Source organism: Rutidosis leptorrhynchoides, chromosome 10 (genome assembly GCF_046630445.1).
Source record: "Rutidosis leptorrhynchoides isolate AG116_Rl617_1_P2 chromosome 10, CSIRO_AGI_Rlap_v1, whole genome shotgun sequence".
Lineage (NCBI taxonomy): Eukaryota > Viridiplantae > Streptophyta > Magnoliopsida > Asterales > Asteraceae > Rutidosis > Rutidosis leptorrhynchoides.
The window spans coordinates 357,191,337-357,218,156 of record NC_092342.1 but is presented as its reverse complement, the minus strand read 5'-3'; positions in this window follow the sequence as shown (position 1 = coordinate 357,218,156).

Genomic DNA, 26,820 nt, shown 5'->3' with positions numbered 1-26,820 from the left:
GCTAGCAAACTTGAAAGTATTCTTGATTTTATGAAACTAGAACTTTTGGAATTTATGAAGAACACTTAGAACTTGAAGATAGAACTTGAGAGAGATCAATTAGATGAAGAAAATTGAAGAATGAAAGTGTTTGTAGGTGTTTTTGGTCGTTGGTGTATGGATTAGATATAAAGGATATGTAATTTTGTTTTCATGTAAATAAGTCATGAATGATTACTCATATTTTTGTAATTTTATGAGATATTTCATGCTAGTTGCCAAATGATGGTTCCCACATGTGTTAGGTGACTCACATGGGCTGCTAAGAGCTAATCATTAGAGTGTATATACCAATAGTACATACATCTAAAAGCTGTGTATTGTACGAGTACGAATACGGGTGCATACGAGTAGAATTGTTGATGAAACTGAACGAGGATGTAATTGTAAGAATTTTTGTTAAGTAGAAGTATTTTGATAAGTGTCTTGAAGTCTTTCAAAAGTGTATGAATACATATTAAAACACTACATGTATATACATTTTAACTGAGTCGTTAAGTCATCGTTAGTCGTTACATGTAAATGTTGTTTTGAAACCTTTAGGTTAACGATCTTGTTGAATGTTGTTAACCCATTGTTTATTATAACAAATGAGATGTTAAATTGTTATATTATCATGATATTATGATATATAATATATCTAAGTATGATGTATATACAGTTAAATTTCGTTACAACGATAATCGCTACATATATGTCTCGTTTCGAAATCATTAAGTTAGTAGTCTTATTTTTACATATGTATTTCATTGTTAATACACTTAATAATATATTTACTTATCATTTAACATAATTAACCAAGTGTATAAATATCTTAATATGATTCATATGTAACTAGTAAGACTTTGTTATAACGATAATCGTTATATATATCGTTTTCGAGTTTCTTAAATTAATAGTCTCATTTTTATGTATATAACTCATTGTTAAAATACCTAATGAGATACATACTTATAATAAAAACATGTTAACTATATATATAACCATATATATGTCATCGTATAGTTTTTACAAGTTTTAACGTTCGTGAATCACCGGTCAACTTGGGTGGTCAATTGTCTATATGAAACATATTTCAGTTAATCAAGTCTTAACAAGTTTGATTGCTTAACATGTTGAAAACATTTAATCATGTAAATATCAATCTCAATTAATACATATAAACATGGAAAAGTTCGGGTCACTACAAAAACCCTAAAACCCTAAACCCTAAACCCTAAACCCTAAACCCTAACCCTAACCCCTAACCCCTAAACCCCTAAACCCCTAAACCCCTAACCCTAAACCCTAAACCCCTAACCCCTAAACCCTAAACCCTAAACCCTAACCCTAAACCCTAAACCCTAAACCCTAAAACCCTAAACCCTAAACCCCTAAACCCCTAAACCCCTAACCCCTAAACCCTAAACCCTAAACTCTAAACCCTAAACCCTAACCCCTAACCCCAAACCCTAAACCCCTAAACCCCTAAACCCCTAACCCCTAACCCCAAACCCCTAAACCCTAAACCCTAAACCCTAAACCCCTAAAACCCTAAAACCCTAAACCCTAAAACCCTAACCCCTAAAACCCTAAACCCTAAACCCCTAAAACCCTAAAACCCTAAAACCCTAAACCCTAACCCCCTAACCCCCTACCCCTAAACCCCCAACCCTAAACCCCAAACCCTAAACCCCAAACCCTAACCCCAAACCCTAAACCCCCAACCCTAAACCCTAACCCCCTAACCCCCAAACCCTAAACCCCAAACCCCAAACCCCTAACCCCTAACCCCAAACCCCAAACCCCAAACCCTAAACCCCAAACCCTAAAACCCTAAAACCCTAAACCCTAAACCCTAAACCCTAAACCCTAAACCCAAACCCTAAAACCCTAAAACCCTAAAACCCTAAACCCTAAACCCTAAACCCTAAACTCTAAACCCTAAACCCCTAAACCCCTAAACCTAAACCCCAAACCCTAAACCCCAAACCCCAAACCCCAAACCCCTAAACCCCTAAACCCCTAACCCCTAAACACCAAACCCTAAACCCCAAACCCTAAACCCCTAAACCCCTAAACCCTAACCCCCTAACCCCCTAAACCCGTAATCCCTAAACCCCTAAACCCCTAAACTCCTAAACCCTAAACCCTAAACCCCAAACCCTAAACCCCTAACCCCAAACCCCTAAACCCCTAAACCCCTAACCCCTAAACCCTAAACCCTAAACCCCAAACCCTAAACCCCTAAACCCCTAAACCCCTAAACTCCTAAACCCCAAACACTAAACCCTAAACCCTAAACCCCTAAACCCCTAAACCCTAAACCCTAAACCCTAAAACCCTAAAACCCTAAACCCTAAACCCTAAACCCTAAAACCCTAAAACCCTAAAACCCTAAACCCTAAACTCTAAACCCTAAAACCCTAAAACCCTAAACCCTAAACCCTAAACCCCAAACCCTAAACCCTAAACCCTAAACCCTAACCCCCTAAACCCCTAAACCCCTAAACCCCTAAACCCTAACCCCCTAACCACCTAACCCCCTAAACCCTAAACCCTAAACCCTAACCCCCTAAATCCCTAAACCCCTAAACCCCTAAACCCTAACCCCCTAACCCCCTAACCCCTAAACCCCTAACCCCTAAACCCTAAACCCTAAACCCTAAAACAATAAAACCCTAAAACCCTAAACCCTAAAACCCTAAAACCCTAAACCCTAAACCCCAAACTCTAAACCCCAAACCCCAAACCCCAAACCCTAACCCTAACCCCAAACCCCAAACCCCAAACCCCAAGCCCCAAACCCCAAACCCTAACCCTAACCCCAAACCCCAAACCCCAAACCCCAAACCCCAAGCCCCAAGCCCCAAACCCCAAGCCCCAAGCCCTAAACCCTAAACCCTAAGCCCCAAGCCCTAAACCCTAAACCCTAAACCCTAAACCCCTAACCCCTAACCCTTAACCCCTAACCCCTAACATGAGACGACCCGACCCAATCCATAGGGACGAATACAATAACATATGATTACATCGCGAGGTACTTGACCTCTAAATGATACATTTTACAAACATTGCATTCATTTTTAAAAGACAATCTTTCATTACATCGAAAGTTGACATGTATGCATACCATTTCATAATATCCAAACTATAAATGACCTAATCTGTCATTTACTTAATAATAATCTTTAATGAACTTCAACGACTCGAATGCAACGTCTTTTGAAATATGCCATGAATGACTCCAAGTAATATCTTTAAAATGAGCTAATGCACAGCGGAAGATCTCTTTCAAACCTGAGAATAAACATGCTTTCAAGTGTCAACCAAAAGGTTGGTGAGTTCATCAGTTTATAGTAATCATTTCATTTTCATCATTTTAATAGACCACAAGATTTCATATTTCCAATTCTCATAAATAAACGTCCCATGCATAGAGACAAAAATATCATTCATATGGATTGAACACCTGGTAACCGACATTAACAATATGCATATAGAATATCCCCATCATTCCGGGATCCTCCTTCGGACATGATATAAATTTCGAAGTACTAAAGCATCCGGTACTTTGGATGGGGCTTGTTGGGGCCGATAGATCTATCTTTAGGATTCGCGTCAATTAGGGTGTCTGTTCCCTAATTCTTAGATTACCAGACTAAATAAAAAGGGGCATATTCGATTTCGATAATTCAACCATAGAATGTAGTTTCACGTACTTGTGTCTATTTTGTAAATCATTTATAAAAATTGCGCATGTATTCTCAGCCCAAAAATATAAAGGGTAAAAAGGCAAATGAAACTCACGCATATAAATTTTGTAAAACAGTTATTAAAACATTGCATGTATTCTCAGCCCAAAAATGTAATGAGTAAAAGGGAGCAAATGAAACTCACCATACTGTATTTTGTAGTAAAAATACATATAACATCATTGAACAAGTGTAGAGTTGGCCTCGGATTCACGAACCTATATTAATTATATATATTTATATGACGGTCAATATTTGTCTAACAATTTAGGCCAAGTCATAGTGTACCACAATCCTAATGCTCGAGTCTGACTCAACAGTATAGTAACATGTTATATTACCCATGCTCAGTTAGGTCAAAAGTCAAAGGTTAAAGTAAAAACGAGGTCGCATGCAAAAATACAATAACTTATACCAAAAAAAGATTTTTCGATCAAACATGACTAAACGACCACTTCAGCGATTTTTAGAAAAATTATCGGAACTCCGATTGATAAACGGTCCAAGGATAAAAGTTACACATTACCAAAAAGATTAAGCATAAATTTTACAGAAGTAAACTAAAACTAGACAACTCGTAGTTGCCAACGCGGTTTCGGCGTTTCAAAGTTAATTTTTCAGCTTTAATAAAATTTACAAAAGTGACCGAGTAGCCTACTTTGGAGATTTTTAGAAAATTCCTCGAAACTCGGATTGACAAACGGTCAAAGCCTTCAAATTCTCGTTACCACAAAGATATAACATGATTTTTGGTAAAAGTAAACATACATCAGGCCGACCATGACAACTGATACAAAACTGACATTTTTAATAAAAAGTTTCAGCTCTTTTTAGAATTTTAAAATGTGATCAAACAGTCAACATTGACGATTTTTAGAAAAATCGTCGAGACTCAAATTGACAAACGGCCAGAGTCGTTTGTTAGACCTTATAGCAAAGAATTCAGTGGTATTTTTGTTTTAATCTGAAACAACGCAGATCATCGAGAATTTCAGTTTCCGTATCGACGTTTCATCAAAATTTACAAAACTTCTTTTATCCATAACTTGACAACCGTTCAACGAAACGAGACGTGCTTTATATGAAAATTCATCTACTCGACGAGTAGAATCCAAATAACCACTTTTTATTACCCAGAAAATTAGTTCACTAATTATTAACAGCATTTTTAATTACGAAATTAATTGTTTAATTCATAACTTTCTAACCGTTCATCGAATTCATTCGATATCTAAATGAAAAGTTCTTAATTTTTCGCTAGCTTTCCAATGACATGCATATCTTATACCTTATTTCATCCCTAGTATAACAACCTTTAAGATTCAACATAACCTATCTAAGGGCAATATCAAATGTACAAATAAGCATAATCCTATTTTCTCGAGCACTAGTCAGGGATACACTATTAGTATGTAAAAATTAAATTAGGAGTACTCACGTATCAATATTGAGGTTCAATATTGGAGGAAAGGTACGTAGACGCAACGAAGATGATAAACACTAGTTTGACCTCCCGAGCATACCCCCGATTCATACCCATAACCTTCATAGTTAAAACCCATAATTTCTTTAGCTCTAACCCGCTCGCAACACTCGCTTTGAAATAACTCGCTATGACCTCGTCGTAATATTTTATGTTTAATACTAATACTAATAATAATAATAAGATTAATAATAATAAAAAAAATGTTGAATTAATATGGAGATAGATAGTTGATCGTGTGTGTAGTACAAACATTGAAACCAACTAGTTCCCTTTTATAACCCATTAATAATAATAATATAATTAATATAATAATAATAATAATTTAATGAATATAAAAAAATTAAAAAAAAAAAACGTGTATAAGTCATAAAGTGAAAGCATCATAAGATGCTTAATCTCGTGAAACAAGTCCTTTTCATTTTTCTTTTTATATTAATTAATATATATAATATTTAATCTTTAGAATTAATTAAATATTATATTATATTTACGTGCGTAGTAAAAATATAATTTTTACAAAAATGACACGGTCGTGGTCTCACGACTCATGTACCACTTTCGGTTTTTCGGGCGCACTTTCGTACGTTTAGAAAACTAGCCTTTTACGTTACGTGACGTGTACCTTTTACAAAAATTAGACTTACTCAACAATAAATTACCTTTATAAAAATATAACTTATAAAATTGAGTGTTGTGGTCATTTCCTTCTATAACTTAAAGTCTCGTTGTTTGTCAAAATATTTTATTTTAAAATAAACATTTTGTGACACGTACCTTTATTATTAACTAGACTTAAATTAATTAAAACTACCCCACTCAAAGTGTAACTTAATCTTTTGAGTGTTTTGGTCAATTACTTTTATAATTCATAATCTTGTTATTTATCAAAGCCTATTTATTAATATTAGTTTAATATCAAAACGTTTTATGACTAATTTAAATTAAAATTTATAATCATATACATATTTTTGAAATATTTATCTAATAACATACTAGTTATCCTTTCAAAACTAATTATATAATTTAAGGTCCTTTACAAAAATCGAAAATCCTATAACGTTTATGCTTTAAAACTTAATTTGATTTCATTCTTTTATGCGTAAATGTTTAGTTTAATTTCCTTAACTTTCTAAATAATATATCTTAATATAACATATCAAATGGGTTTATCTAGTCAACGAATCTTATCCCAATTATTCCTTCTATATGATAAATCGAGTATTATGAAATTCGATTCTCCACTAACTTTTGTCTAACTCCCAATAAGTGATACTTTGTTCTTACTTGTAAATCACTTTACCATTTATTCCGAATACCGTTAAAAAAATAAGGGTTTCCTAAGTCAAAGTGGACCTCATAACAGAGACTCATAATCATAGTTCAATGTATCCGATAATTTAATCATTTGATATTATCTTTTAATCTCGTCGATAAACTTACATCGAATAAATACGTTTATGTAACATATTATTCATTCAATACCTTGATAACATTTCCAAGTTCATAAAATAGATCTCATAGCTTATAATCATATCCACTAATCCGTTCGATGTTTTATATAATATATCTCAATTTAATAATCACACATATGTATATGTATATATAATTGTTCGTGAAACGCTAGGCATGGTCAAAGGGTAATTGATTATATGAATATAGTTTTCAAAACTTTCGAGACTCAACATTACATATTTTTGCTCATCGTGTCGGGAACATATAAAGATTAAAGTTTAAATTTGATCGGAAATTTCCGGGTCATCACAGTACCTACCCGTTAAAAGAAATTTCGTCCCGAAATTTGATAGAGGTCGTCATGGCTAACAGTAAGAATGTTATTATGACGAATGTAAAATGATACATAGAGTTTTATCATGATTGAGTAATATAGATAACCCAATTTGATTATGCGAAAAGTATAAGTGAAGCTATCGCAAAAGAGTGAAAAATGAATAAATGCAGGTTTGACTTAACCGGCGGCGTGTTCAAGATTGCTTTCCGGAATTTAAGGAATTTAGAAGAAATCTTCATAATAAGATTTGATTCTTCGGTAATTAAGGAGATTCATATCTTCTTTGATTAAACGCGATAATCTGCTTCGATTGCTCTGTCGAAAATTTTCCTATAAATCCACTCCCTTCATTTCCTTATTTCCACAGCTCACACCTTCTATTCTTGCTCCCTGGATTCATATTTTAAAACATTCATCAACATGCTCCATCCAGTACTGATTCTTGATATACTCCTAACTTTCATATCTGTCATCCTTCTCTTTCATCTACCACCGGAGGAAGTTACTTACTTCTATCATTACCTTGGGGTTATAGTGTTTTTCATTCTCCCGTGTCTTTATATCGCTATACGCATTGATATACACGGTTTGTAGTTTCTGGGTGGTTGTTGGGTTTTATATCTTCCCTTATACTTCGATGTTCCTGCTTCTGTCTTCTATAATCATTGTCATCCATAGTTAATGTTCTTTCCTATTTGCTGCGGTTTATACCCCAATTTTTGTTTTCGGAGCTTTGTCCTTTCGTTTCTTCTTCTTGCGATTAAGTAGCTCTCGTAATGGTCCGGAATTCGTATGTATGGATTTCAGAAGGAATATAGTAATTGTTCTAAGAAGGAAAGGGTAATGGTAAATCCTGATTTGTTAATTTACCAGAATACCCTGGAAAAGACCGAATCATCAAGAAATATTTTCTTGATATATTTAGAGATTAGATAGAATGTAAGAGTCGTGGAAATGGTACATGATGACGGTATGTCCTGTGAATCATCACATCCATTAGAAACTCAGCATGAATTACTGTAATATAATGACGTTGATCAAGTGTCATTATATTATACTAACCCATGCATCAGTTCCCAACACTACTTCAAAAACATTCATTTTCGAATTTTTCAGAATTTAGAAACTAACACGGTTTCTTTTATGTTGCAGATATTACGGAGAGATAAATGATCCCAGATAAGAATAGTTGTGATAATATCTCTAGAAGTATAGAGAATATGTATAATGGAAGATACGAAGATATCTTATAATATTTAAAATATGATGATGATGAAGAATATCTATCTGTGAAGGTTTAGAATAAGATGTAACGTGTTTGCTAACGATTTTAGCAGACACTGAATCATTTGGATCCTTTGAAGGCAGATTCAGTCTCTGTGATTTGTCCACGGCTTCCTTCATACTTTGCTTAATCCGTTTTTCAGTACCAAATCCTTTCTTTTTCCGAGCTTTACCAACTCACTATCTTTTATCATCAAACTTTTGACCGTTTAAACCATCTACAATTTTTATGTTTCCTCTGCATTTAATGCTAATATCTGAATCTTTGGTTAGCAATCCGAGGTGGGTTCAGAAGAATCGTGTTTTAGATGATTAAACGCTGGTGGTAATAGGGTGGAATATGAAAGATTCCCCAGTAATAATGACGAAAGGGCAACGTATCTATCAAGGTTATAATAAGACTGGTCCGACTGAAAAATCGAAGTTGACTTGCTGGAGCTGTGACAAAATTGGCTACTTTGAAAAGGAATCGAAATGTTGTTTTTGCTAATAAATGATAAAGAATTCGACGCGGGTACATGTTAGATTATGACTTTGGTTTCGAGAGTTTTTCAGGTACAAAACTTCGGGTAACGTGTGGTTGGATCATCATCTCAATTGTTTATTATTTGAAGTGTCTTCTAGAATTTCGAAGGGTTTTAATTGCAGATTGTCATAGTCAATATCTAAATGATGAAATCGTCTTGAATCCCGAATGATTTTCATATTCATCTGAGTGTTACGATTAAAAGTGATGTTCTATCACAGTTTTGAAGTCAAGGTATAGCTTTGAAAAATTGTAAGGATCTAAGAGTGATGATTTTAGTTGTATCTCGAGTTGAATTCTGAAATTCCCAAAAATCAGAATATGTAATTAGATTCGAATGAGTATGGTTGTTTTGATTTCTATAAAAGAATGTATATTGGTATAGTTGATGATTGTCGAATTAGAATTGAAGAACATAACATATTAATTGTGATTTTATATATCTCTCGGGTATTACCTACCCGTTAAAAAAAATTTCTCAAATAATATTTTGAACAAGAATTTTCATTACAATCTTTATGAAAATATATGTGAGTATATTTTCTTCAGATGTAATACAGATTCAATGAGTTAATATCATACTAAGCTCCTTTGATTTTCGGCTTGAATTAGAAATGAATTTTCTCTAAAACATTAGAGATTTCATAATCTTTGCGGAGTATTTCACTAATGTAGTCAATACTTCAATATTTATAGGTATTTCCTTAGTGAATCATGCTGATGCTAATAGAACTCTTGCTAACTTCGCAAGGTACGAATGTTGTTTTCCAGTAAGTTTCGAGTGCATCGAAGATGAAAGTGTAAAATCAAACATGTGATTGAATGATACACTTGACTTATTATGAGACGGAATTCGTTGAATTGAAGCAGAGATTGTGGTTAACAATGATTAAATTGTTAACGAAGACTGTACATCATAGCATATTAGTAATATGAATTAACCGGATAGTTAAGTTCCATACATAATAGCTTAGTACAGAAAGATTTATTATGGTTAAAAAAAAATTTTTTTTTTTTTTTATTTATTTTTTTTTTTTATATATATATAGGATATACATATAAATTCTTTGGAGGAACTGAGTTAATACTTCATAACTCGTTGATACAATATACTCGTTATTAATTCGTAATGATTTCCACAGTGATTCTTGAACTGGCGAAGCTTGTGAGGTTGGAGGTGTTGACGATTCTCACGATGTTGACAGCATTTGACTGTGTTGGTGAGGCTATTGGTACTGCTGATGTTGTTGTTAAAACAAGTCTAGCTTGTACCTTACGCACTAGTCTTGTTAGGGTTTCGGTTCTTCTCTCTATCATCTCTGTCCACTCATCTAGTTTTTGATTAAGGCTGAGATAGATAATCTCTAAAACTTTAGAGATTACATAATCACCACAGAATGTTTCTCTGATGAAGTTATGAATCAATACTTCATCATTTGTTGTTGTTGGTACTCCTTGGTATCTTTGGTGCGTGTGACGTTGATATCCGATATATAGATTGGGATATTGAGGTGTGTGATGCGGATGTGATTGTTGGTGGTGGTAATGATCCTGTTGTTGATGGTGGTGCTGTTGATGCCGGTGATGCTGCTGGAGCTTATGGTTTTGAGGCTTGCGATGTGGATGTTACTGGTGGTACCGGTTATGCTGCTGGTGCTGCTGATGATGTTTGTAACCTCCGCACCGTATTTTCCAAAGCCACCACCCGAGCACGAAGCTCGTTGACTTCTTCTATCACACCGGGGTGATTGTCGGTTCGGACGAGCGGATAAATATAATCTAAAATTTGGTGTAGTATATAATCGTGGCGAGATACTCTGGAAATGAGAGAGAAAATAGTTTCTCGAATAGGTTCGCCGGTAAGTGCTTCAGGTTCATTGCCAAGAGGGCAATTTGGTGGATGAAAGGGATCACCTTCTTCTTGTCGCCAATGATTGAGGAGACTACGAACCCATCCCCATTTCATCCAGAATAGATGATGGCTGATTGGTTGATCCATTCCGGTCACACTGTTTTCGAAGCTTGAGTGGAATTCCATATCGGCATAACTGTCGGAATCTGAGGAGTTCGAACTAGTTGAGGGATCCATCTCGTATGATCAGAGAAAGAATTTTGGTATGAAATAGATTGTAGAATTTAGATTTGGTATTCCTCAATACATAATTTACATATGTATATATAATACCAAAATCCCATAAATTACGGAAGAATCTTTGAAAAAAATATCAGTCAAAGTTCATAGTAACAGATCTGCCAAGATAAGATTTCGTCTATACACTATTATGCAATAAATGTAAGAAAACGTGTCTAGACTTAAGAATGATAAGCAGGTAATTTCCTACATATGATAAGTAGATGATTTTCGACACAAAATGATAAGCAACACTTTTGACATGCAGACACGGTCGAAGTCCAGACTCACTAATGTATCCTAACGACTTATCAGTTAGACACACTAATGCAGACCTGGTTCGCTAAGACCACCGCTCTGATACCACATGAGACGACCCGACCCAATCCATAGGGACGAATACAATAACATATGATTACATCGCGAGGTACTTGACCTCTAAATGATACATTTTACAAACATTGCATTCATTTTTAAAAGACAATCTTTCATTACATCGAAAGTTGACATGTATGCATACCATTTCATAATATCCAAACTATAAATGACCTAATCTGTCATTTACTTAATAATAATCTTTAATGAACTTCAACGACTCGAATGCAACGTCTTTTGAAATATGCCATGAATGACTCCAAGTAATATCTTTAAAATGAGCTAATGCACAGCGGAAGATCTCTTTCAAACCTGAGAATAAACATGCTTTCAAGTGTCAACCAAAAGGTTGGTGAGTTCATCAGTTTATAGTAATCATTTCATTTTCATCATTTTAATAGACCACAAGATTTCATATTTCCAATTCTCATAAATAAACGTCCCATGCATAGAGACAAAAATATCATTCATATGGATTGAACACCTGGTAACCGACATTAACAATATGCATATAGAATATCCCCATCATTCCGGGATCCTCCTTCGGACATGATATAAATTTCGAAGTACTAAAGCATCCGGTACTTTGGATGGGGCTTGTTGGGCCCGATAGATCTATCTTTAGGATTCGCGTCAATTAGGGTGTCTGTTCCCTAATTCTTAGATTACCAGACTAAATAAAAAGGGGCATATTCGATTTCGATAATTCAACCATAGAATGTAGTTTCACGTACTTGTGTCTATTTTGTAAATCATTTATAAAAATTGCGCATGTATTCTCAGCCCAAAAATATAAAGGGTAAAAAGGCAAATGAAACTCACGCATATAAATTTTGTAAAACAGTTATTAAAACATTGCATGTATTCTCAGCCCAAAAATGTAATGAGTAAAAGGGAGCAAATGAAACTCACCATACTGTATTTTGTAGTAAAAATACATATAACATCATTGAACAAGTGTAGGGTTGGCCTCGGATTCACGAACCTATATTAATTATATATATTTATATGACGGTCAATATTTGTCTAACAATTTAGGCCAAGTCATAGTGTACCACAATCCTAATGCTCGAGTCTGACTCAACAGTATAGTAACATGTTATATTACCCATGCTCAGTTAGGTCAAAAGTCAAAGGTTAAAGTAAAAACGAGGTCGCATGCAAAAATACAATAACTTATACCAAAAAAAGATTTTTCGGTCAAACATGACTAAACGACCACTTCAGCGATTTTTAGAAAAATTATCGGAACTCCGATTGATAAACGGTCCAAGGATAAAAGTTACACATTACCAAAAAGATTAAGCATAAATTTTACAGAAGTAAACTAAAACTAGACAACTCGTAGTTGCCAACGCGGTTTCGGCGTTTCAAAGTTAATTTTTCAGCTTTAATAAAATTTACAAAAGTGACCGAGTAGCCTACTTTGGAGATTTTTAGAAAATTCCTCGAAACTCGGATTGAAAAACGGTCAAAGCCTTCAAATTCTCGTTACCACAAAGATATAACATGATTTTTGGTAAAAGTAAACATACATCAGGCCGACCATGACAACTGATACAAAACTGACATTTTTAATAAAAAGTTTCAGCTCTTTTTAGAATTTTAAAATGTGATCAAACAGTCAACATTGACGATTTTTAGAAAAATCGTCGAGACTCAAATTGACAAACGGCCAGAGTCGTTTGTTAGACCTTATAGCAAAGAATTCAGTGGTATTTTTGTTTTAATCTGAAACAACGCAGATCATCGAGAATTTCAGTTTCCGTATCGACGTTTCATCAAAATTTACAAAACTTCTTTTATCCATAACTTGACAACCGTTCAACGAAACGAGACGTGCTTTATATGAAAATTCATCTACTCGACGAGTAGAATCCAAATAACCACTTTTTATTACCCAGAAAATTAGTTCACTAATTATTAACAGCATTTTTAATTACGAAATTAATTGTTTAATTCATAACTTTCTAACCGTTCATCGAATTCATTCGATATCTAAATGAAAAGTTCTTAATTTTTCGCTAGCTTTCCAATGACATGCATATCTTATACCTTATTTCATCCCTAGTATAACAACCTTTAAGATTCAACATAACCTATCTAAGGGCAATATCAAATGTACAAATAAGCATAATCCTATTTTCTCGAGCACTAGTCAGGGATACACTATTAGTATGTAAAAATTAAATTAGGAGTACTCACGTATCAATATTGAGGTTCAATATTGGAGGAAAGGTACGTAGACGCAACGAAGATGATAAACACTAGTTTGACCTCCCGAGCATACCCCCGATTCATACCCATAACCTTCATAGTTAAAACCCATAATTTCTTTAGCTCTAACCCGCTCGCAACACTCGCTTTGAAATAACTCGCTATGACCTCGTCGTAATATTTTATGTTTAATACTAATACTAATAATAATAATAAGATTAATAATAATAAAAAAAATGTTGAATTAATATGGAGATAGATAGTTGATCGTGTGTGTAGTACAAACATTGAAACCAACTAGTTCCCTTTTATAACCCATTAATAATAATAATATAATTAATATAATAATAATAATAATTTAATGAATATAAAAAAATTAAAAAAAAAAAACGTGTATAAGTCATAAAGTGAAAGCATCATAAGATGCTTAATCTCGTAAAACAAGTCCTTTTCATTTTTCTTTTTATATTAATTAATATATATAATATTTAATCTTTAGAATTAATTAAATATTATATTATATTTACGTGCGTAGTAAAAATATAATTTTTACAAAAATGACACGGTCGTGGTCTCACGACTCATGTACCACTTTCGGTTTTTCGGGCGCACTTTCGTACGTTTAGAAAACTAGCCTTTTACGTTACGTGACGTGTACCTTTTACAAAAATTAGACTTACTCAACAATAAATTACCTTTATAAAAATATAACTTATAAAATTGAGTGTTGTGGTCATTTCCTTCTATAACTTAAAGTCTCGTTGTTTGTCAAAATATTTTATTTTAAAATAAACATTTTGTGACACGTACCTTTATTATTAACTAGACTTAAATTAATTAAAACTACCCCACTCAAAGTGTAACTTAATCTTTTGAGTGTTTTGGTCAATTACTTTTATAATTCATAATCTTGTTATTTATCAAAGCCTATTTATTAATATTAGTTTAATATCAAAACGTTTTATGACTAATTTAAATTAAAATTTATAATCATATACATATTTTTGAAATATTTATCTAATAACATACTAGTTATCCTTTCAAAACTAATTATATAATTTAAGGTCATTTACAAAAATCGAAAATCCTATAACGTTTATGCTTTAAAACTTAATTTGATTTCATTCTTTTATGCGTAAATGTTTAGTTTAATTTCCTTAACTTTCTAAATAATATATCTTAATATAACATATCAAATGGGTTTATCTAGTCAACGAATCTTATCCCAATTATTCCTTCTATATGATAAATCGAGTATTATGAAATTCGATTCTCCACTAACTTTTGTCTAACTCCCAATAAGTGATACTTTGTTCTTACTTGTAAATCACTTTACCATTTATTCCGAATACCGTTAAAAAAATAAGGGTTTCCTAAGTCAAAGTGGACCTCATAACAGAGACTCATAATCATAGTTCAATGTATCCGATAATTTAATCATTTGATATTATCTTTTAATCTCGTCGATAAACTTACATCGAATAAATACGTTTATGTAACATATTATTCATTCAATACCTTGATAACATTTCCAAGTTCATAAAATAGATCTCATAGCTTATAATCATATCCACTAATCCGTTCGATGTTTTATATAATATATCTCAATTTAATAATCACACATATGTATATGTATATATAATTGTTCGTGAAACGCTAGGCATGGTCAAAGGGTAATTGATTATATGAATATAGTTTTCAAAACTTTCGAGACTCAACATTACATATTTTTGCTCATCGTGTCGGGAACATATAAAGATTAAAGTTTAAATTTGATCGGAAATTTCCGGGTCATCACATAACCCCTAAACCCTAACCCTAAACCCTAACCCTAACCCTAACCCCTAACCCCTAACCCCTAAACCCTAAACCCTAACCCCTAAACCCTAAACCCTAAACCCTAAACCCCTAACCCCTAACCCCTAAACCCTAAACCCTAAACCCTAAACCCTAAACCCCCAAACCCCTAACCCCTAAACCCCCAAACCCCTAACCCTAAAACCCCAAAACCCTAACCCTAAAACCCCCAAACCCCTAACCCTAAACCCCAAACCCTAAACCCTAAACCCCAAACCTAAACCCCAAACCCCAAACCCTAAACCCTAAACCCTAAACCCCAAAACCCCAAACCCCAAACCCTAAACCCTAAAACCCCAAACCCCAAACCCTAAAACCCTAAAACCCTAAACCCCAAACCCCAAACCCCAAACCCTAAACCCCTAACCCCTAACCCCTAACCCCTAACCCCTAAACCCTAAACCCTAACCCCTAACCCCTAACCCCTAACACCTAAACCCTAAACCCTAAACCCTAAACCCTAAAGGAAAATCATTTGGCTGAATTTTTTCTCTCTCTTCTTTTTTTCTCTCTCTTGGCGATTCAGCGATTTTGGTCTCAGATCCGTCTTCAACCGCCTAAATCCTGCATTTTTTCATTGTTTTTCGCTGTAATACCTGTTGATTTCCTTCATTTCTGCAATGGAATCATCAGGTACTGACCCACGTGATCCAAATATCTCTAAAATTGAAGAAGATGTTCCAGTTAAGCGTGTTACTCGTAAAGCACCTCCTAAACCAGCTCGTAGGGTTTTTGAGAGTGCTAGCTCGATTAAAAGGGTGGATAAGGTCACTAGTGACCGGATCTACACTTCTGTAAGCTCAGATGTTGTTTTTAATCCGTTGAATCCAAGGAATCTCAGAAGCGGTGGTCATAGGGTTTCTGACACAATTTCTGACAGTTCTGGAATTAAAGCTTCAAATGATAATGTTGATGCTCAAATGGTTTCTAGTGATGATATTGGGTCAATTCCGTCTCCTATGGAAGGTCCAATTGAAGGTTCTAAGCAAGTTGATTCTGACATGGGTACTGCTACTTTCAAAAATGCTGTTTCAGATGAAAACTATGCTTCAGCTGATGAGGTTTATGAAGATGCTATTGAAGGTGATCCAGAGATAGCTGCAATTGTTGAGAAGGTTGTTAAAGATGATGTTGTGATGGTGGATGGTGATTCTAAGGTGAAGACAGCTAAGAGGAAGAAGACATTGTATCTGAGAGCTAAAAACAAGGTGTTTAGAGCTGATAATGCTGGTAAGGTTTATTTGTATAAGAATATTAACAGAATGAATGAGGAGAAATCTCCTGAAGTTGCTGATCTTGTAAAAATGAGAGGTGTTAGAAAGCCTGTAACACCTAAAACTCGTGCTATTTTGAAAACTTTGATGAAACTGACCCTGTAACACCCAAATACAGACCCTGTATTTTTCAAGGATAAAACTGAAGTTTTTCAGTCTAAGTTGGATTCTATGGGCCTTGTATATGATAAAGGTATTGAGAAAAAGGGTAATGATATGGATACTGATGATCCTATTGCTATGTTTTCATTAGTTCCTCCTGATAAGCCTGCAAGTGATATTAGCATTTTAGAAGTTCAACCAGTGCAGTTTAAAGCTGGTAGTGATGATGTTGAGATGGTAGAACAAGCTAAGTCTTTTGCTGATACTTTGAAAGATAATGATAATGATGGTGATTTAGCTAAGTTGGAATTTATTCCATCTTCTGTTATGCTTGGGGGTGAAAAAGTGGTACAACTTAAGAAAGAATATGTGGATGTTGGTTGTTCTGCATACTCATGTTCTCTTTATGGTTATTTTGTTGGGGCTAGATTATCATTTGCTGCTGTAAATTGGCATTTAAGAAGAATGTGGAGTGTGTATGGGATTAAGGATATTACTATGAATACTTCAGGGTTCTTCTTGTTCAAGTTTGATTATGAGGATAACATGAAAAGGGTTCTTGGTAGTGGACCTTGGATGATTGAAAATGTGCCTCTTTTTTTGAAGAAATGGGAATCTGGTTTATGTCTTGATAAATTGGAGCCTGCAGTGGTCCCTTTGTGGATTGCTCTTATTGATTTGCCATTTGACTTGTGGACTGGTAAGTGTATTAGTCAGATTGTAAGTCAAATGGGTAAGCCTATTGCAATGGACAAGATAACCAGGGAAAGATGCTTAAAGCAAATAGGTCAAGCTGGCTATGCTAGGGTTCTTGTTGAGGTTAATGCAGCTGAAGAACTACATGATCATATTAGGGTTGCTTATCCAGATCATAATGGTGTTCCTGGTAGAAGGTTTGATCTCAAGCTTGGATATCAATGGAAACCAGTGAGGTGTAGTCATTGTAAGGTTTTTGGCCATGGTAACTCCAAATGCACTCTAAGACCATTAACTGCAGAGGAGATTGAAGCTAAGAAGAAAGTTGAAGAAGAATTGGCTGTTAAGCTTGCTAGTAAGAAAGATAATGAAGATGATGGTTGGCAAGTTATGGGAAGAAGAAACAGGGTAATCAAGGATGCAAGTGGTAGTACTTTGGTCAAGCCTCCTCCATTTAATAGAAATAATAATGCAAGTGGTAGTGGTGGTGCTAAACCTGCTTTTGGTGGTCAAAGGCAGTTTATTAATCAACCTAAGGTCTTGCAGAGGAATAATACTAGTAATGATAAGGCTGAGGGTAAGAAAGTTGATAGTAATCCTAGTTTTAAGGGTGCTACAGGGTCCATGGGTCCTCAAAAGTCATTTTTCAATAAAAAGGATAATGCATCTTCTGGTAATCAGAGTGGGGTGTCTACTAAAAGTGATTTGATTAAGGGAAATGATAATGTTCAGTCATCTAAGGTTGGTATTGCTTCAAAAGACAATGGTGGTAAGGATAATTCCTCAAGTAAGGCTCAAGTGCAGAAGAATGTAGAGGCTCAGAAGGCTAAAGTGATTAGGAAGGTGGATTCTGGCAAGAAGAAAGTTGAGACTTTTAATAAATTTTCTATTTTACAAAGGGTGGACCCTATTCAAGATGCTTTTAATGATGATTTTGATGAAGAATGGCAGTTATGGAACTCTAGAAAGGGTTTTATTAATAAGTTTGTTCATAAAAATATGTTACCTGATGTAGTGACCCGAACTTTTCCATGTTTATATATATTAATTGAGATTGATATTTACATGATTAAATGTTTCCAACATGTTAAGCAATCAAACTTGTTAAGACTTGATTAATTGAAATATGTTTCATATAGACAATTGACCACCCAAGTTGACCGGTGATTCACGAACGTTAAAACTTGTAAAAACTATATGATGACATATATATGGATATATATATAGTTAACATTATACTATGATAAGTAAAAATATCATTAAGTAGATTAACAATGAACTACATATGTAAAAACAAGACTACTAACTTAATGATTTTTAAACGAGACATATATGCAACGATTATCGTTGTAAAGAAATTTAATGTATATATATCATATTAAGAGATATTCATACATGATAATATCATGATAATATAATAATTTAAAATCTCATTTGATATTATAAACATTGGGTTAACAACATTTAACAAGATCGTTAACCTAAAGGTTTCAAAACAACACTTACATGAAACGACTAACGATGACTTAACGACTCAGTTAAAATGTATATACATGTAGTGTTTTAATATGTATTTATACACTTTTGAAAGACTTCAATACACTTATCAAAATACTTCTACTTAACAAATATGCTTACAATTACATCCTCGTTCAGTTTCATCAACAATTCTACTCGTATGCACCCGTATTCGTACTCGTACAATACACAGCTTTTAGATGTATGTATTATTGGTATATACACTCCAATGATCAGCTCTTAGCAGCCCATGTGAGTCACCTAACACATGTGGGAACCATCATTTGGCAACTAGCATGAAATATCTCATAAAATTACAAAAATATGAGTAATCATTCATGACTTATTTACATGAAAACAAAATTACATATCCTTTATATCTAATCCATACACCAACGACCAAAAACACCTACAAACACTTTCATTCTTCAATTTTCTTCATCTAATTGATCTCTCTCAAGTTCTATCTTCAAGGTCTAAGTGTTCTTCATATATTCTACAAGTTCTAGTTACATAAAATCAAGAATACTTTCAAGTTTGCTAGCTCACTTCCAATCTTGTAAGGTGATCATCCAACCTCAAGAAATCTTTGTTTCTTACAGTAGGTTATCATTCTAATACAAGGTAATAATCATATTCAAACTTTGGTTCAATTTCTATAACTATAACAATCTTATTTCAAGTGATGATCTTATTTGAACTTGTTTTCGTGTCATGATTCTGCTTCAAGAACTTCGAGCCATCCAAGGATCCGTTGAAGCTAGATCCATTTTTCTCTTTTCCAGTAGGTTTATCCAAGGAACTTAAGGTAGTAATGATGTTCATAACATCATTCGATTCATACATATAAAGCTATCTTATTCGAAGGTTTAAACTTGTAATCACTAGAACATAGTTTAGTTAATTCTAAACTTGTTCGCAAACAAAAGTTAATCCTTCTAACTTGACTTTTAAAATCAACTAAACACATGTTCTATATCTATATTATATGCTAACTTAATGATTTAAAACCTGGAGACACGAAAAACACCGTAAAACCGGATTTTCGCCGTCGTAGTAACACCGCGGGCTGTTTTGGGTTAGTTAATTAAAAACTATGATAAACTTTGATTTAAAAGTTGTTATTCTGAGAAAATTATTTTTATTATGAACATGAAACTATATCCAAAAATTATGGTTAAACTCAAAGTGGAAGTATGTTTTCTAAAATGGTCATCTAGACGTCGTTCTTTCGACTGAAATGACTACCTTTAGAAAAACGATTTGTAACTTATTTTTCCGACTATAAACCTATAATTTTTCTGTTTAGATTCATAAAATAGAGTTCAATATGAAACCATAGCAATTTGATTCACTCAAAACGGATTTAAAATGAAGAAGTTATGGGTAAAACAACATTGGATAATTTTTCTCATTTTAGCTACGTGAAAATTGGTAACAAATCTATTCCAACCATAACTTAATCAACTTGTATTGTATATTATGTAATCTTGAGATACCATAGACACGTATACAATGTTTCGACCTATCATGTCGACACATCTATATATATTTCGGAACAACCATAGACACTCTATATGTGAATGTTGGAGTTAGCTATACAGGGTTGAGGTTGATTCCAAAATATATATAGTTTGAGTTGTGATCAATACTGAGATACGTATACACTGGGTCGTGGATTGATTCAAGATAATATTTATCGATTTATTTCTGTACATCTAACTGTGGACAACTAGTTGTAGGTTACTAACGAGGACAGCTGCCTTAATAAACTTAAAACATCAAAATATATTAAAAGTGTTGTAAATATATTTTGAACATACTTTGATATATATGTATATATTGTTATAGGTTCGTGAATCAACCAGTGGCCAAGTCTTACTTCCCGACGAAGTAAAAATCTGTGAAAGTGAGTTATAGTCCCACTTTTAAAATTTAATATTTTTGAGATGAGAATACATGCAGGTTTTATAAATGATTTACAAAATAGACACAAGTACGTGAAACTACATTCTATGGTTGAATTATCGAAATCGAATATGCCCCTTTTTATTAAGTCTGGTAATCTAAGAATTAGGGAACAGACACCCTAATTGACGCGAATCCTAAAGATAGATCTATTGGGCCTAACAAACCCCATCCAAAGTACCGGATGTTTTAGTACTTCGAAATTTATATCATATCCGAAGGGTGTCCCGGAATGATGGGGATATTCTTATATATGCATCTTTTTAATGTCGGTTACCAGGTGTTCACCATATGAATGATTTTTATCTCTATGTATGGGATGTGTATTGAAATATGAAATCTTGTGGTCTATTATTATGATTTGATATATATAGGTTAAACCTATAACTCACCAACATTTTTGTTGACGTTTTAAGCATGTTTATTCTCAGGTAATTATTAAGAGCTTCCGCTGTCGCATACTTAAATAAGGACGAGATTTGGAGTCCATGCTTGTATGATATTGTGTAAAAACTGCATTCAATAAACTTATTTTGTTGTAACATATTTGTATTGTAAACCATTATGTAATGGTCGTGTGTAAACAGGATATTTTAGATTATCATTATTTGATAATCTACGTAAAGCTTTTTAAACCTTTATTGATGAAATAAAGGTTATGGTTTGTTTTAAAATGAATGCAGTCTTTGAAAAACGTCTCATATAGAGGTCAAAACCTCGCAACGAAATCAATTAATATGGAACGTTTTTAATCAATAAGAACGGGACATTTCAGTTGGTATCCGAGCGTTGGTCTTAGAGAACCAGAATTTTGCATTAGTGTGTCTTATCGAGTTTGTTAGGATGCATTAGTGAGTCTGGACTTCGACCGTGTTTTCTTGAAAAATGATTGCTTAACAAATTTTGTTGGAAACTATATATTTTTAACATGTGAATATTATGTGATATATTAATCTCTTAACGCGTTTGATATTATGTGATAGATGTCTACCTCTAGAACAAGTCCCATTGACTCACATAATAATAATGAAGAGTCAAATGTAAATTGGAATGATTCGTGGACTGATTCACAAGTTCCCGAAGAGGAACCGGAAGAAGAGTCGGAACCGGAAGAAGAATCAGAACCGGATGAAGAAATAGAATCGGTGGGGGAAATAATAAAATGGTTAAGTAAAAGAAAATCCTCAACCAACCGACCAAGGTTAATTATGGTCAATGGTGTTTCCGCCAAGGAAGCAAAATATTGGGAGGATTACCAATTCTCCGATGAATCGGATTCCGACGAGAATTCCGATGATGTTATAGAAATTACCCCAACTGAATTTAAAAAGGCAAAAGAAAATAATAAGAAAAAGGGCATAAAAATAGAGAAATCTAATTCCAACCCCGATGAACTTTATATGTATCGTCAACCCCCGAAGTCCTTAAGTAGTAACAATGACCCGGGAACCTCTAAACCACCAGGTTTTTCTAAACCAATGTGGAAAACGACGGCTCGTATTAGGAGAACATCATATATCCCTAGAAACTTGGCAAAACGAACCAAAACCGAAGAAGAAGAAACAAGCGAGTCGGAATAAGATAGTTGTATTCGTGTGGTGTAATATATGTAATATAGTGTGCTTATGCTTTATGATATATGTAAAAATTGCTTGTATTAATAAGTATTTTTTTTATGAATCTAACTCTTGTCTATTTTACAGTATAAAAACACAAAATGGATAGACAACCCAATATTTTAAGAGACCTACCCGGAGACATGATTGATGAAATCTTGTCTAGAGTCGGTCAGAATTCTTCGGCACAACTATTTAAGGCGAGATCAGTTTGTAAGACATTCGAAGAACGTTCCAAGAATGCCTTGGTTTATAAAAGGCTTTTGTTCGAAAGATGGGGGATATCACATTGGGAAATCCATAAGTTACGATGTGTTTACTTTGACGCATATATTGCGGGGAACCCAAATGCTATTTTACGCAATGGGTTAAGAAATTATTTTGATTCAATATATCCGAATATTGGAATTTGTGATTTAGAAAAAGCGGCTAACATGCAACATAAAGAAGCATGTTATGCTTACGGATTAGTAATGTTCGCTTCTCACCAAAGTGAGAACAAGAACATCGGGCTACAACTATTAAACAAAACGTTTCCACAAGTGACGGAGTCGGTAATTGGGGTAAGAAATGAGGTTTTTAGATTGTTACGAGACTGTTGGACATTACGTAACCCTCGTCCCTTTGATGATGTTACAACACGATGTCTTATCAACGGCCATAACGGTTATGTTCCACAAGACCAAGGATGGGAAGTAATCCTAGTAAAACCAGAATGCATGACTTGTTTCTGGACGTATGAATTACGTGTCTTTATTGCCTTTGTTGAACGACTTGTGTACTAGCTAGTATTATCTTCACAACCATCTTGTATCAAATTTATTGTGTGCTATATTTCATGCTATATGTAAAATAAGCGGTATTGAAAGTTTATAAAATATTGTGTAAAAGTTTGAACGCGAAATATTATTATAATCCGTTTTTCATATAGAATTGTAGTAGTTGAATTGTATATTAGCTACTAAGTATGAACTTAATGGGTAGGTACTACCCGAATTTAAACTTATAAAACGCTAATATGAAGAAAAAGCTTTTATAAATGAGTTCATATTATGCTACGAAATACTATTAACTACTCTTAATATTCTGTATGATTAACTTGTTCCATTTGACTATTTTGAAGGAAATGGCACCGACTACTCGACACACCGTGAATATGAATGAAGAGGAATTCCGTACTTTTCTAGCTTCAAACATAGCCGCAGTACAGGCTGCGCTACATACCAACAATAACCTTAGATCTAGCAGTACAGGAAATCGTGTAGGATACACCTACAAAGAATTCACTGCCTGCAAACCTTTGGAATTTGATGGAATCGAAGGACCGATCGGATTGAAACGGTGGACTGAGAAGGTCGAATCGGTGTTTGCCATAAGTAAGTGTACCGAAGAGGACAAAGTGAAGTACGCTACGCATACCTTCACAGGTTCTGCGTTAACATGGTGGAATACCTATCTAGAGCAAGTGGGACAAGACGATGCGTACGCACTACCGTGGTCAGCATTCAAGCACTTGATGAATGAGAAGTACTGTCCCAGAACCGAGGTCAATAAGCTCAAGACAGAAATTAGAGGGTTACGAACCCAAGGATTTGATATTACCACGTACGAAAGACGATTCACAGAATTGTGCCTATTGTGTCCGGGAGCATTCGAAGATGAGGAAGAGAAGATCGACGCGTTTGTGAAAGGATTACCGGAAAGAATCCAAGAAGATATAAGTTCACACGAGCCCGCCTCCATACAACAGGCATGTAGAATGGCTCATAAACTAGTGAACCAGATTAAAGAAAGAATTAAAGAACAGACTGCTGAAGAGGCCAATGTGAAGCAAGTCAAAAGAAAGTGGAAGGAAAACGGTGATAAGAATCACCAATACAACAACAACAGCAATTACAACAATAATCGCAACAATTATCCCAACAATCGCAACATCAATCGCAACTACAACAAACGGCCCAACAACAACAACAACAACAACAACAACAACAACAACAACAACAACAACAGCAACTACAATAATCATCCCAACAACAATAATAACCGCAACAACAACAACAATCAGAAGCAGCTATGCCAAAGGTGTGAAAAGTATCACTCGGGGTTCTGCACCAAATTTTGCAACAAGTGTAAAAGAAATGGTCATAGCGCGGCGAAGTGTGAGGTCTACGGACCAGGGGTTAATAGAACGAAAGGAACAAATGGTGTCGGAACGAGTAATGGCGGAGCAAGTAGTGTCGGAGCAAGTTATGCCAATGTAGTTTGTTATAAATGTGGAAAACCGGGCCACATTATTAGAAATTGCCCGAACCAGGAGAACACGAATGGACAAGGCCGCGGAAGAGTTTTCAATTTTAATGCGGCAGAGGCACAGGAAGACCCGGAGCTTGTTACGGGTACGTTTCTTATTGACAATAAATCTTCTTACATTTTATTTGATTCGGGTGCGGATAGAAGCTATATGAGTAGAGATTTTTGTGCTAAATTAAGTTGTCCTTTGACGCCATTGGATAGTAAATTTTTACACGAATTAGCAAATGGTAAATTAATTTCAGCAGATAATATATGTCGAAATCGAGAAATTAAACTGGTTAACGAAACATTTAAGATTGATTTGATACCAGTAGAGTTAGGGAGTTTTGATGTGATAATCGGTATGGACTGGTTGAAAGAAGTGAAATCAGAGATCGTTTGTTACAAAAATGCAATTTGCATTATACGAGAAAAAGGAAAACCCTTAATGGTGTACGAAGAAAAGGGCAACACGAAGCTACATCTTATTAGTAATTTGAAGGCACAAAAACTAATAAGAAAAGGTTGCTATGCTGTTCTAGCACACGTCGAGAAAGTACAAACTGAAGAAAAGAGCATCAATGATGTTCCCATTGCAAAAGAATTTCCCGATGTATTTCTGAAAGAATTACCGGGATTACCCCCACATCGATCCGTTGAATTTCAAATAGATCTTGTACCAGGAGCTGCACCAATAGCTCGTGCTCCTTACAGACTCGCACCCAGCGAGATGAAAGAACTGCAAAGCCAATTACAAGAACTTTTAGAGCGTGGTTTCATTCGACCAAGCACATCACCGTGGGGAGCTCCTGTTTTGTTTGTCAAGAAGAAAGATGGTACATTCAGGTTGTGTATCGACTACCGAGGGTTGAACAAACTTACCATCAAGAACCGCTACCCACTACCGAGAATCGATGACTTATTTGATCAACTACAAGGCTCGTCTATTTATTCAAAGATTGACTTACGTTCCGGGTATCATCAAATATGGGTGAAAGAAGATGATATTCCAAAGACTGCTTTCAGAACACGTTACGGTCATTACGAGTTTATGGTCATGCCGTTTGGTTTAACTAATGCACCAGCTGTGTTCATGGACCTTATGAACCGAGTGTGTGGACCATACCTTGACAAGTTTGTCATTGTTTTCATTGATGACATACTTATTTACTCAAAGAATGACCAAGAACACGGTGAACATTTGAGAAAGGTGTTAGAAGTATTGAGGAAGGAAGAATTGTATGCTAAGTTTTCAAAGTGTGCATTTTGGTTGGAAGAAGTTCAATTCCTCGGTCACATAGTGAACAAAGAAGGTATTAAGGTGGATCCGGCAAAGATAGAAACTGTTGAAAAGTGGGAAACCCCGAAAACTCCGAAACACATACGCCAGTTTTTAGGACTAGCTGGTTACTACAGAAGGTTCATCCAAGACTTTTCCAGAAAAGCAAAACCCTTGACTGCATTAACGCATAAAGGGAAGAAATTTGAATGGAATGATGAACAAGAGAAAGCGTTTCAGTTATTGAAGAAAAAGCTAACTACGGCACCTATATTGTCATTGCTTGAAGGGAATGATGATTTTGTGATTTATTGTGACGCATCAAAGCAAGGTCTCGGTTGTGTATTAATGCAACGAACGAAGGTGATTGCTTATGCGTCTAGACAATTGAAGATTCACGAACAAAATTATACGACGCATGATTTGGAATTAGGCGCGGTTGTTTTTGCATTAATGACTTGGAGGCACTACTTATATGGGGTCAAAAGTATTATATATACCGACCACAAAAGTCTTCAACACATATTTAATCAGAAACAACTGAATATGAGGCAGCATAGGTGGATTGAATTATTGAATGATTACAACTTTGAGATTCGTTACCACCCGGAGAAGGCAAATGTGGTAGCCGATGCCT